The following is a 12,693-nucleotide window of genomic DNA, read 5'->3' as shown; positions in this document are numbered from 1 at the left end:
GGTCTGAAGATTTCCAAGGTTGTGGTGACTCAGTTGCTCGCCGATCATTCCTGTGTTTTCTTTGAGGGTACCATCTCTGTGCGCACACATGTTCAAACACAGGCAATAACAAAACGGCATATCACTAAAAAGCGCCAGTGAAATATTTATTCAGGCTTTTTTTTTCCACACCCGCCCTCTCTTGGGCCTCAGTCAGTGACCTTGTAGCGAATTTCAATTCTGATAATACAGATGTTATTGATGCCATTGCACTCACTGAGGTGAAGGTGGTCTCTGGTAAGAAAAGATCTCCATGGAGATGTGCCACGCTGGTCAGAATAGAAAAAAAGAAAATGTTGTAAAGCTGAACCCAGGTGGGGAAAAAGAAATCATACTGTTCCTTATGACATTTATAAAGAGAGACTGCACATTTATAATTTGGAACTGAGAAATGCAAGGCGGTCCTGCTTCTCTGACATTATTGCCAAAAACAATAATAATGTACGTGCCTTGTTTGCTGCTGTTGACAGGCTAACAAACTCTCCTGTGGCAGTAGCCTCTGAATTTCTATCTACCAGGGCCTGCAACGAATCTTCCCCCCTCTCCAGTGACAAAATTCAGAAAATTAGACAGGCTGTCAGTGCCTCCGTACTACGTAAAGGGTATGTGTTGTCTCTGTGTCCACCTAAAATCAATTCAACTAGTCAAGTCAGTTTTATTTGTATAGCCCGATATCACAAATTATAAATTTGCCTCAAGGGGCTTTACAGCACTACAGCATCCTGCCCTTAGACCCTCGCATCAGATAAGGAACAACTCCCTAAAGAGAAAAACCTTTAACAAGGAGAAAAAAATAGGGAGAAACCTGAGGGAGAGCAACAGAGGAGGGATCTCTCTCCCAAGGTGGACATTATGCAATGGATATTGTGTTTACACAATTTACAGAATACAACATTGCGTGCGGATAACAGAATTATACAGGAATTATAATGCCAAGCAGTGTCCAGACATCACCAGAACAGCCCAGGACCCGAGCCATGCGACCAGCATCTACTATTTTCGGCTGCTCCCGTTAGGGGTCGCCACAGCGGATCTTCCGTTTCCGTCTTCTGCGTCGTCCTCTGTCACAACAGCCACCTGCATGTCTTCCCTCACCTCATCCATAAACCTCCTCTTTGGTTTTCCTCTTTCCTGGCAGCTCCATATTCAGTATCCTTCTCCCAATATACCCAGCATCTCTCCTCCACATATGTCCAAACCATCTCAATCTTACCTCTCTTGCTTTGTCTCCAAACTGTCCAACCTGAGCTGTCCCTCCAATATAATCGTTCCTAATCCCGTCCTTCTTCGTCACTCCCAGTGAAAATCTTAGCATCTTCAACTCTGCCACCTCCACCTCCGCCTCCTGTCTTTTCATCAGTGCCACTGTCTCCAAACCATATAACATAGCTGGTCTCACAAGCATCTTGTAAACCTTCCCTTTAACTCTTGCTGGTACCCTTCTGTCACAAATCACTCCAGACACTCTTCTCCGCCCACTCCACCCTGCCTGCACTCTCTTCTTCACCTTTCTTCCCCATTCCGTGTTACTTTGGACAGTTGACCCAAGTATTGAAACTCATCCAGCTTTGTCACCTCTACTCCTTGCATCCTCACCATTCTACTTTTCTCCCTCTCATTCACGCATAGGTATTCCGTCTTGCTCCTACTGACTTTCATTCCTCTTCTCTCCAGTGCATACCTCCACCTCTCCAGGCTGTCCTCAACCTGCACCCTACTCTTGCTACAGATCACAATGTCATCCGCGAACATCATCGTCCATGGAGACTCCTGCCTGATCTTGTCCATCAACCTGTCCATCAACCTGTCCATCACCATTGCAAACAAGAAAGGGCTCAGAGCCGATCCTTGATGTAATCCCACCTCCACCTTGAACCCATCTGTCATTCCAACCGCACACCTCACCATTGTCACACTTCCCTCATACATATCCTGCACCACTCCTACATACTTCTCTGCAACACCCGACTTCCTCATACAATACCACACCTCCTCTCTCGGCACCCTGTCGTATGCTTTCTCTAAATCTACAAAGACACAATGTAACTCCTTCTGGCCTTCTCTATACTTCTCCATCAACATTCTCAAAGAAAACATCGCATCTGTGGTGCTCTTTTGTGGTATGAAACCATACTGCTGCTTGCTGATCATCACCTCTCCTCTTAACCTAGCTTCTATTACTCTTTCCCAAACCTTCATGCTGTGGCTGATCAACTTTATACCTCTGTAGTTGCTACAGTTCTGCACATCGCCCTTGTTCTTGAAAATCAGTACCAGTATGCTTCTTCTCCACTCCACAGGCATCCTCTCACTTTCCAAGATTGTGTTAAACAATCTAGTTAAAAACCCCACTGCCATCTCTCCTAACCATCTCCATGCCTCCACAGGTATTTCATCAGGACCAACTGCCTTTCACTCTTCAATCCTCTTCATAGCTGTCTTCACTTCCTCCTTGCTAATCCGCTGAACTTCCTGATTCACTATCCCTACATCATCCAACCTTCTCTCTCTCTCTCTCTCTCTTTCTTCATTCATCAGCCCCTCAAAGTACTCCTTCCACCTTCTTAGCACACTCTCCTCGCTTGTCAGCACATTTCCACCTCTATCCTTGATCGCCCTAACTTGCTGCACATCCTTCACAGCTTGGTCCCTCTGTCTAGCCAATCGGTACAAGTCCTTTTCTCCTTCCTTACTGTCTAACCTGTCATACAACTCACCATACGCCTTTTCCTTTGCCTTTGCCACCGCTCTCTTCGCTTTACGCTGCATCTCCTTGTACTCCTGACTACTTTCTTCATCTCTCTGACTATCTCACTTCTTCTTTGCCAACCTCTTCCTCTGTATACTTTGCTGTACTTCCTCATTCCATCACCAAGTCTCCTTGTTTTCCTTCCTCTGTCCAGATGACACACCAAGTACCTTCCTAGCTGTCCATGCGACCAGCATCACCATGTAATTTTTTTTTTAAATAGCATGATACAATTTGATCCCATCAACTATAAAAACTTGGAGAACATTGTACAACATTGGAAATCCTCCTCCTGCTGCCTTGATATTCTGCCAACAGGCTTTTTAAAAAATGGTTCTACTTGCATGGCCTCAGATCTTCTACAAGTTGTCAACACATCTCTTCTGTCAGATTTCTTCCCACAGGCCCTGAAAACTGCTATCATCAAGCCACTCTTAAACAAGAATAATCTAGACACTTAACTAATGAACAATTATAGGCCCATATCAAACCGCCTGTTTATAAGTAAAATAATTGAAAAGGCTGTTTTCCAGCAGTTGAAAAAATTGGCACTAAACAGCTGTTTTGATGTCTTCCAGTCAGGATTTCGACCACACCCCAGCACTGAGACTGCTCTTTTGTCTTTAATGCCATCCGCTTAAATACAGACAGTGGCAGAATCTCAGTCCTGGTATTGTTGGATCTCAGTGCTGCATTTGACACAGTCGACTACAACATGTTACTAGACCGATTGAAAAACTGGGTAGGACTTTCTGGCACACCACTTAACTGGTTTGAATCCTACTTAAAGGACAGGGACTACTTTGTGTCTATAGGTAATTAGAAATCTCAGTGGACAAAAATTACCTGTGGAGTTCCCCAAGGCTCCATTCTGGGGCTGCTTCTGTTTAACACCTATATGCTCCCACTAGGTTAAAGTTATGGAAAACAACAAAATATATTACCATAATTATGCAGGCGACATGCAGATTTACATAACCATATCATCATGGTCTATATCCCATACAAACACTGAGTAAGTGCATTGACAAAATCAATAATTGGATGTCTCAGAATTTTCTTCAGTTAAACAAATATAAAACTGAAGCAATTGTCTTGGAAGTCAATGAAGAACAATTAAAAGTCAGCGCTCAGCTACAATCAGTAATGTTAAAAACCAAGCCAGAAATCTTGTAGTCATGGTTTATATCTGAATTTATATAGCCACATTAAAATAATAAAAAATTATGCCCACTAACACCTGAAGAATATATCAAGAATTAAAACATGTTTGTCTCAGCAGGATTTGGAAAAACTTGTCCATGCATTTATCGTCAATCGACCCTACTACTGTAATGACGTCATTACAGGTTTCTCTAAAAAACTGATCAAACAGCTGCTGCTGATTAAGAATGCTGCTGCTTGAGTCCTTACTACGACCAAAAAAAGTGGATCACGGCACTCCAGTTCTGAGGTCTTTACACTGGCTTTCTGTCCATCAAAGAATTGATTTTATAAATTCTGATGGAAATGCCACTTAATTCACATGATATCCTCATGAATTGTTCACTTTAAATTTGTTTGAAAGATTAATGGAAACTTAGCTCATGAGGGTTGTTTATTTGAGGTCCATTTTATCACTAGACAGCAATAACATGGACCTCCATCAGTGGTTACATGAGTGACTTACTCTGAACAGGAGTGTGCTGGTTCATGCAGCTCTTTCCACTGGCAGATGAATCAAATTGAGATGGCAATTTCTTCATTTGGAAATCCATCAACTTGATGCAAATTCAGACATAACCATAAGAGCACATAACAAGTAAAAAACTTACCCTCCCCTTACACTCCATTTGAATAATGGGTCTTTAGGAGTGACATGCATGCACTGAACTATGCACACATACAAATTCACACATAACTGAATAGAAATTTAAATGATAGGTTGATGATAGCATCAACCTATCATTTAAATTCTAGTGAAGCAGGAAGTGTGATGGATTAGCAAGGATTAAGTGAGGGTAGTTATGACGAGGATGAAGAGTGGAAAGGCAGTTGGTCCAGATGACATACCTGTGGAGCCATGGAGGTGTTTAGGAGAGACGGCAGTGGAGTTTTTAACTAGATTAACACAATCTTGGAAAGGGAGAGGATGCCTGAGGAATAGAGAAGAAGCATACTGGTACTGATTTTCAAGAATAGGGGTGATGTACAGAGCTGTAGTAACTACAGCGGTATAAAGTTGATCAGCCACAGCATGAAGATATGGGAAAGCGGAGTAGAAGCTAGGTTAAGAGGAAAGGTGATGATTAGCAAGCAGCAGTATGGTTTCATACCACGAAAGAGCACCACAGATGTGATGCTTTGATAATGTTGATGTACACTACCGTTCAAAAGTTTGGGATCACCCAAACAATTTTGTGTTTTCCATGAAAAGTCACACTTATTCACCACCATATGTTGTGAAATGAATAGAAAATAGAGTCAAGACATTGACAAGGTTAGAAATAATGATTTGTATTTGAAATAAGATTTTTTTTACATCAAACTTTGCTTTCGTCAAAGAATCCTCCATTTGCAGCAATTACAGCATTGCAGACCTTTGGCATTCTAGCTGTTAATTTGTTGAGGTAATCTGGAGAAATTGCACCCCACGCTTCCAGAAGCAGCTCCCACAAATTGGATTGGTTGGATGGGCACTTCTTTGAGCAGATTGAGTTTCTGGAGCATCACATTTGTGGGGTCAATTAAACGCTCAAAATGGCCAGAAAAAGAGAACTTTCATCTGAAACTCGACAGTCTATTCTTGTTCTTAGAAATGAAGGCTATTCCATGCGAGAAATTGCTAAGAAATTGAAGATTTCCTACACCGGTGTGTACTACTCCCTTCAGAGGACAGCACAAACAGGCTCTAACAGGTACTATTTAATGAAGATGCCAGTTGGGGACCTGTGAGGCGTCTGTTTCTCAAACTAGAGACTCTAATGTACTTATCTTCTTGCTCAGTTGTGCAACGCGGCCTCCCACTTCTTTTTCTACTCTGGTTAGAGCCTGTTTGTGCTGTCCTCTGAAGGGAGTAGTACACACCGGTGTAGGAAATCTTCAATTTCTTAGCAATTTCTCGCATGGAATAGCCTTCATTTCTAAGAACAAGAATAGACTGTCGAGTTTCAGATGAAAGTTCTCTTTTTCTGGCCATTTTGAGCGTTTAATTGACCCCACAAATGTGATGCTCCAGAAACTCAATCTGCTCAAAGAAGTGCCCATCCAACCAATCCAACTTGTGGGAGCTGCTTCTGGAAGCGTGGGGTGCAATTTCTCCAGATTACCTCAACAAATTAACAGCTAGAATGCCAAAGGTCTGCAATGCTGTAATTGCTGCAAATGGAGGATTCTTTGACGAAAGCAAAGTTTGATGTAAAAAAAATCTTATTTCAAATACAAATCATTATTTCTAACCTTGTCAATGTCTTGACTCTATTTTCTATTCATTTCACAACATATGGTGGTGAATAAGTGTGACTTTTCATGGAAAACACAAAATTGTTTGGGTGATCCCAAACTTTTGAACGGTAGTGTAGATGTATAGAGAAGGCCAGAAGGAGTTACATTGTGTCTTTGTAGATTTAGAGAAAGCGTACGACAGGGTGCCGAGAGAAGAGGTGTGGTATTGTATGAGGAAGTCAGGAGTGGCAGAGAAGTATGTAGGAGTGGTGCAGGATACGTAAGACGGCAGTGTGACAGTGGTGAGGTGTGCGGTAGGAATAATGGATGGGTTCAAGGTGGAGGTGGGATTACATAAAGGATCAGCTCTGAGCCCCTTCTTGTTTGCAATGGTGATGGACAGATTGACGGACAAATTCAGGCAGGAGTGTACATGGATGATGATGTTCACGGATAATATTGTGATCTGTAGCGAGAGTAAAGAGCAGGTGGAGGAGAGCCTTGAGAGGTGGAGGTATGCACTGAAGAGAAGAGGAATGAAAGTCAGTAGGAGCAAGATGGAATACCTACGTGTGAATTAGAGGGAGGACAGTTCAATGGTGAGGATGCAAGGAGTACAGGTGATGAAGGCGTATGAGTTTAAATACTTGGGGTCAACGTAATGAGTAGTGCAGAAGAGAGGTGAAGAAGAGAGTGCAGGCAGGGTGGAGTGGGTGGAGAAGAGTGTCAGGAGTGATTTGAGACAGAAGGGTACCAGCAAGAGTTAAAGGGAAGGTTTACAAGATGGTTGTGAGACCAGCTATGTTATATGGTTTGGGGACAGTGGCACTGGTGAAAAGACAGGAGGTGGAGCTGGAGGTGGCAAAGTTGAAGATGCTAAGCTTTTCATTGGGAGTGATGAAGGAGGACAGGATTAGGAACGAGTATATTAGAGGGACCGCTCAAGTTGAATGTTTTGGAGACAAAGCAAGAGAGGTAAGATTGAGATGGTTTGGACATGTGTGGAGGAGAGATGCTGGGTATATTGGGAGAAGGATGCTGAATATGGAGCTGCCAGGGAAGAGGGGAAGAGGAAGGCCAAAGAGGAGGTTTATGGATGTGGTGAGGGAGGACATGCAGGTGGCTGGTGTGACAGAGGAAGATGCAGAAGACAGGAAGAGATGGAAATGAATGATCCGCTGTAGCGCCCCCTAAAGAGAGCAGCCGAAAGTAGTAGTAGTAGATTGATGTTATATTCTTATTCTGATCTCTCTCTTACGTATTCTTTCATTGTACTCTGTCTCTCTCTCTCTCACACACACACACACACACAAATAAATATGCACACACACTTTGATAAATGTACCCAAATAAGCATTTTGATTCTCGCTCTCTCTCTCTCTCTCTCTCTCTCTATTTATCTATCTGTCTGTCTAGATTGGGAGGTGCAAAATGTCTTAGAGTTGAGACTGAGTGTTGATTATTCATGAAGACAACCCTCTCTTAGTAAGTACACACAAACACACACACACACACATGCGCACACACATACATGTGTACATACAGGCACTCACCATGAAGTGGCGAGAAAAAAAGTAATTTATAACAAGGCAGCTCATAAATAATTGATGTAACATTTTATTACATACTCATCAATCACCATTTAACAATATTCCACACAAGCCTCTGCTGTTATGTAGCTCCCTGGTTGAAGTAGATACGTATGTGATTATCCTAAGGCTTCAGCCACCGTCGCCTTCTGAGAAATGAGCAGTGGCAGGAATATGGACATTATGCTACCTGTAGTTGCATCTAAGCAGTCGGATTGTTCCAATAGTCATCCTACAAGTGCTGGTAATCGCCACAGCACAATAAGATTTGTCTCTGATTAATCCGAAATCAGGTTGTGTTTTTTTTCTAGATGGCAAATGTGCATTGGGAAATAGAAGTATGTTGACACTTGAGGAGCATTTTCACCGTGACTGTGTGACCTCATGTTAGCTTACCGCATCCTTCCCCATTATCACAATCAATAACAAGGTCCTCCAGGATGCTGTCATCAGCATACATTCAGAGCCCACATTTACATTTAGGCAATAAAAACATATCTATTTTACTGAGATGTACGACAACCAAACTCTTACAGAGGCTGATATATTAAAATGTTGCGGCATCAAACCTTTTTTTCTGTTTTAAACGCCTTCTACTAATTAATTTTTTATTTATTGATTAGTTCTATTTTTTATTTATTAATTAGTTATTAATTTGCCTGCACAGACAAAAGATGAATGAGATAAACTGTTCCCTTTCAAAACAAGATCTTCATCAAGTAGCAGCTCTTAAGAAAACTAAAGAACATTTTTTTTATAACGGGTCAAAGAATAACGTCTTTAATAGTCAAATGACTTGGATTGCTTTAAGATTTACCATCTTAACTTAATCCGATGGACCGTTTGAAAAAATATCTCACTCTCACAAAATGACCGCTGATATAAAAAGTAAAGATTGCCATTAGATATCCTAGAGATTACTTTTTTCAGTAACTACTGAGAAATCAATTCATTTCTCGTTTTAGAGCAGGGGTGTCAAACTCCAGGCCTGGAGGGCCGCAGTGTCTGCAGGTATTTGTTGCAACCGTGCGCTACACCACCTTATTCAACTAATTAGCTCACCTCCTGGATCAAGGAGGGAAAGGAACTAGTTTAATCAGGTGGTGTAGTGCATGGTTGCAGCAAATACCTGCAGACACTGCGGCCCTCGAGGCCTGGAGTTTGACACCCCTGTTTTAGAGTAAGGGTTTACCGTTGAAAGGAAAATATCTGATCCAGCTTTCCTTGGTGACAAACGACGCCATCATCCAATGTTCAAACTGCATCTTTGCCCTTTGTAACAACACAACTTGATCATGTATTGATGTCATGATCTCATGATCTCACTAACTTCCTATGCTGATTTTGTGCACCGCTGGGTATTATTAACAGGGATAATGAGGTAATTTCTCATTTAAAATTCAAGCGGGTGGACCATTATATGCAGGGTTAGTCGTGTCATTATCTTTGAATCTTTCCATCGAGGCACAGCGCACAACATCGTAATTTACTCCATACCTCAGAAATTTAAAACACCCGGGAATATATTATTTTAATAATCTCATTATTTCTGTCCGTTTTCACCCAGCAGTAAAAACACAGCATTTTAAATGAACTCAGCTCTGATACACCCTTATCTCCCTTTTTCATTTTCCGCCAGACAAGCTGGAATTACAGATATGGTGGACCTTTGCCTTGTAAAGGCACCAACCTGACTTCCTGGTGGTCAAAGTGAGAACGAACCACTTTAATTAATGAGTCCTAACTTCACTATAGCGCCAACCCTTTGACACCGTTGCACCTGATATATATATTTTTCTATTAATATGGATGTTTCCATTTTTTATGAGGTTATCAACGTTCCCTTGCTAATGTTTAATAATCAGATCTCGGTGTGTTACGGTTTGTGGACGGATCTGAGAGCGGTGACATGACCCAAATGGTTTTAGTCACAATGTAATTTGATTTGCTCTGGAGAATAAATACTCTGCATAAAAATATAATGAAGGGAGAAAAAAAAGATGCTAACCAGTAATAATGATAGCTGATGCTATGCTATGACCTAGCTTAACCTGGTTACACACTGATTTTGGAGAGTTTAGGTTGGGTTTGAGCAAACAATTGCCATGTGATGCATCGTGTTTAGTTGACCTTTCATTCTTTTTTGGAATTTTTCCCCTTTTTCTCCCCAATCGTATCCAGCCAATAACCCCACTATTCCGAGCCATCCCGAATGCTGCCCCACCAGCACTGCCGATCCGGGGAGGGCCGCAGACCACCACATGCCTCCTCCGATACATGTGGAGTCGCCAGCCGCTTCTTTTCACCTGATAGTGAGGAGTTTCACCAGAAGGACGTAGCGCGTGGGAGGATCACGCTATTACCCTCAGCCCCCCCCCCCCGCCCCCCGAACAGGCGCCCTGACCAACCAGGGGAGGCGCTAGTACAACGATCAGGACATATACCCGCAGCCGGCTTCCCACCCACGGACACGGCCAGTTGTGTCTGTAGAGACGCCTGACCAAGCCGGAGGTAACACAGGGATTTGAACTCGCGATCCCCATGTTGATAGGCAACGGAATAGACCACTGCGCTACCCGGGTGTGACCTTTCATTCTTCTTTTTGTTAATCTAGAGCAATTTATAATATTTGGATGGGTAAGGCTTTGGTCCATAAAGACACTTGAGGACTGGGCAAATAGGGGTAAATTGAGGTATCGGAATCATATACGTAGATGTGATGTTTTTCACAAAAGTAGCTGGAGCTACACCTAGTCTGTATGTTTTACCCAAGATACATAAACAGGATGTGCCATTACGGCCTATTGTTAGTATGATTAGCTCAGTGACCTTTAACATCTCGAAGTTTCTGGCATCTATTCTTAACCTGTTGGTAGGCAGTAATGAACATCACCTTCAGAACACTATGGATTTTGTGGATAAGGTGAGGGACATCATGAAGGAGGCGGATGAAACTGGTCTCTTATGATGTTACGTCTCTTTTCACATGCATTCCAGATGATGAAGCAGTGGAGGTAGTGCGTATGAAATTACAAAACGACTCCACCCTTAGCAAAACCACCCTTAACACTGACCAAGTGTGTCTGCTCCCGAATCTGTGTCTTCAGTTCACGTACTTCACATACAGGGGGCAGTAGTATAGGCAGAGGCATGGGTGTGCTATGGGTTCCCCAGTCTCACCTGTAGTGGCCAACTTGTGTATGGAGGAAGTGGAATGGAGGGCTCTGATGTCCTGTCCAGGGACACCACCTAGCCATGGGTTCAGATTTATGGATGACGCCTGGGTTGAAATTAAATCTCAGGACGTACCACATTTCACCGACCACTTTAACTCTGTGGACAACCACGTCAAGTTCACCAGGGAGGATGTGAAAAATGACAGGTTAGCCTTCTTAGACTGTGAAGTGCAATTGGTGATGGACATTTGATTGTTGATGTTTACCGTAAACCAACACATACTGATCAGTACTTATGGTTTGACTCTCATCATCCACTGGAGCACAAACTAGGAGTCATCAGGACGCTGGACCAACGAGCTGACCACGTCCCCACCGGCACAGCAGCCGGGGAAGGGGAGAGATCCCACATTAAACAGGCCCTGGTTAAGTGTGGTTATCCTAACTGGGTGTTTGTCAAAGCCAGGAAGACGCCCGAACAGTGCACCAGCCGATCGAAGAGAGGAGAAGGACAAGAGCTGTCTAAACGTAAACCAGTGGTGATTCCGTATGAGTGTCGGATCACTTAAAACACATACCGTATCTTGGTTGCCTTTAAACCCTGGGTAAGACGCTAAACTGCAACCGCAGGCTGTAGAGGGGTAGCACCTTACCTCAGCAAGGGCCCTTTGGCTAAGGACGATGTCCCTACTGATAGATCTGGTCCTCCTGCATGCCTGTATGGTACTTCCCATGGTGCCCAGTCCAGCCAACACATTGGGATAGGAGAAGGGAACTCTGATTTCAAATCCACCTGCTGCCTTGTGGGTTGATACCTCTTTAGGCAAAGGCTAGGGGAAGGTAACTCTGAATTCAAATCCCCGGGCACAGTCTACCCAGCTGTCAGTACCCGGAAAGGATAAACCGTGGTGGCTCCGCTCGGTCAACTCGGCAGCGGTTCCGGCAACCGGCGGCTCTGTTCGTCAACTCGGCAGCAGCTCTGGCAAAAGGCAACAGGATCCTTCTGCGGCCGTCTCGGCTACGCTGTGCCACCGAACAACAGAAAATCTTGCCAAGGGACACTATAGAGCACCAAATAGTGTCGTCATCTAGGGTGCAGCCTCACATTTGAATATGGAGATAGCGAATCATTATACTATCTTTGTATTAACTTGTGTTTTACTCATTTTGGGTGAAGGCGTGTAAACCCCAAAACACGCTGCACCAGAAACTGGTCCACCCCAAGGATCGGGGTGGACCAACAGCAATATAGCATATGCTGTTAAGTGCCAGGAGGATTGCCATGACTTGTACGTTGGGGAAACTAAACAGACTCTGGCCGAGAGAATGGCGCAACACAGGAGAGCTAACACGTCAGGCCGGGACTCCACATTCTACACCATCTACAGGCCAGTGGCCACTCGTTCAAGGACGAGGATGTGCACATCCTTGATGGGGAGGAACGCTGGTTTGAACGGGCAGTCAAAGAGGCCATCTATGTGACGAGGGAACGACCATCCCTGAACTGAGGGGGCGGGGCCTAGGAGTGCATCTGTCACCATCTTACAGTGCTCTGACTGCAACCATTCCCCAATCCTCTGTGAACAGTACACATGGTGGCTGTTGTAACTCGGTCACAACAATTTGCATATGAACCCGATTGCTGGTTTCGATTGTGGTGCAACTGTTTGGGTCGTTATGCCACTGTATGGTTTGCAAGAGTGGGGGCTACCTGCAG

This window comes from Lampris incognitus, chromosome 5, assembly GCF_029633865.1.
Source record: "Lampris incognitus isolate fLamInc1 chromosome 5, fLamInc1.hap2, whole genome shotgun sequence".
NCBI classification, from domain to species: Eukaryota; Metazoa; Chordata; class Actinopteri; order Lampriformes; family Lampridae; genus Lampris; species Lampris incognitus.
Note: the sequence above shows the minus strand (reverse complement) of the source record.